This window comes from Octodon degus, unplaced genomic scaffold (assembly GCF_000260255.1).
Source record: "Octodon degus isolate 3935 unplaced genomic scaffold, OctDeg1.0 scaffold00027, whole genome shotgun sequence".
NCBI lineage: Eukaryota > Metazoa > Chordata > Mammalia > Rodentia > Octodontidae > Octodon > Octodon degus.
The window spans coordinates 10611951-10614357 of record NW_004524603.1 but is presented as its reverse complement, the minus strand read 5'-3'; the positions used below and the strand labels follow the sequence as shown (position 1 = coordinate 10614357).

Below are 2407 nucleotides of genomic sequence, written 5' to 3'. Positions count from 1 at the left end.
CCTGAGGTTGTGGAGGTCACAGGAGGTGACACTGATGTTAGGCCAGGAGTTGTGGGTGAGGATTCTACCTTTGGGTCTGAGTCACTGCTAAGTTCTGCCAAGGATGTCTCCTCCAACATGCTGCAATGAACCCTCAGTCCTCCTGACTCCATGCCCACAGCCTGCGCGTCAGCTCCAGCCTGGGTTTCGGGGCCCCAGATCACAGCGACTCTTTCACAGCTGCGCTCCACAGTGCAACCGAACTGTGGGCCTGTTTTTATTTTTGGTTTTAGTTTTTGGCACCAGACATTGAAATCAGGACCTTGTACTTGCCGTGCAGGTGCTTGTGCCACTGAGCTATCTACCCTGCCTCTGTGTCCTCTTTTATATTCTTAAAAAACCAAATGGTGTGTCTAGCACATATTAGGACTATAAGCAATTATTAAATTAATGAACTAATTAAATAATTAACTGTACCATAGTCAGTAAACTCTACTGAGAATGTTTAACTCAATATTCAGTGAGAAAGTGAGACAGAGGTTGAATAAGGGGGAGAGAGACAGAGAGAGAGAGAGAGAGAGAGAGAGAGAGAGAGAGAGAGAGAGAGAGAAATGAAACTTCGCTAAATGGTAGCTGTTGTACTGCTCTGAATACCCAACTTCAAATCCCCATATCTCCTTCTCCTTGTCATACTCTTAGGTATGAAAATGTCTTCTAGTTACACATGCACATTAAATGTCATCCAAAAGATGGATAATGAGAAATTTATGAGCAATTCTGTATACATGATTTAACTATGTATATCTGTAGTAACAGCTCAAGTAGGGGAGCACCAGGGTAACCTCAGGGTCAGAATGATTTTTCTAGAGCTTGCAAATGCAAAATTGAGAATGGTCAGAACTGGGATTTGCCTTGATGCTACAGCTTTAAGTTTTGAAAATAACTGTGTCATAGAAACAACTCTACAAATACTTATCACTAATGAGTGGCATTCTACCTTTGGCAGTTAATCTCCTTAGAATACTAAAATAATTACTCCTTTTTGAAACACATGTACTCTTGAGAAATCATTTTAATAACTGCAAGACATTTTGAAGGAGAGATAAGAAACCTAAGAATGATAGCAGGGGAGAACATGCTTTAGATTAGAAGAAAGGTCATTCGTACTGGAGAATTAAGAATCAATGGCAATATTCTGCACAATCACATTCCATAGCTCTAAGAAGACACTGTTGGTTTCTCTGTTTGTCTTATTTTCCCCTCACTGAGCCTTAGTATCCAACACCCACAAGTGAATACTTTCCAGTCCATGTCAGCCAGCTCCATAGCCAAAAGGAGTGATGGTGGGGGTTGGGACACAGGGAGGAGCAGAGTGAAGGCAGAAACGAGGAGCAGGGGACAGGAATAGAGCCCTCCACACCCAGTGGTCCTCCATCTGGTGCACACTGGGCTTCCAGACTCACCAGTGCATGCTGATGAGAATCAACAGGCTCCAGATAGCATTCAAACTCATGACAATTTGGCACAGGAGTGGGGTGGATTTTAGAGTTAAGCTATAACAGAGTCTTCCCCAAGTACGATCTTTGGTGCTACCCATAGTACGAATGGTTACTTGTAGTATGAACTAGTCACTTTCTAAAGTAAAGGGCAAAAGGAGGAGCTGTAAAGAAAGACTGCTTACTATTTACTCATAAACCTGTAGCCTGAGCTCTGTCCTTTCTCCTAAACACTGTCCCAGCATTTCACAGGTCTGCAGGATCTCGCTACATGGATGTCACACTGGTATGCCAAACTCACATTTCCTCTTATAAACTTTGCATTTCAAATGTTCACTACCATGTTTTTTATATAATAGCTGCTTAATAAATATTTCTCTGAGTGAATGTAGAATGCCTGCTTAGCCTCTCATGCTACAGTTGATTACTTAATGTTATATTGATCTGGTGGATCATAGATTATCAAACATAGAGAAGATCTTAGAGATCATTTAATTTGTCCCACTCATTTTATTTGTGAAGAAATTGAGCTTGGGATGAGGAAGTAAATTTTAACACCTGTGGCAGAGATGGGACTAGAACTGCAGGCTTTTACCTGCACATCACTTGTACTTTCAAGTCTTTATACTTTTGCAAGTCTTGGTTCTACACTGTAATTTGGATCAGTCATTGCTTAATTACTTTCTGATTTAATCCTGTCCTCCTATCATACCTAAATGCATTACTTAGCTTCAAAGTCAAGGGATATCAATATCAGCTTAAGTTATTAATCCTTTTGCTAATTTTAGATTCAGCATGTGGTACGGAATTGTATCTTCAATACTGTTTATTTCCCTTTCACTTCAGGAAAAGCACAAATGAAACTATTAAAGATGCCTCTTATTTAACACAGTACAGTATTTCAATACCATGTAGATAGCAATCTCCCTAAA

The 2407-nt window shown here is 40.4% G+C and overlaps 1 pseudogene; it reads right to left on the bottom strand.

The window, feature by feature from the left end:
- LOC101562962 overlaps positions 1-1576 on the bottom strand; it is a 3334-nt pseudogene extending 1758 nt beyond the window's left edge.
- Positions 1577-2407: the final 831 nt, after the last annotated feature.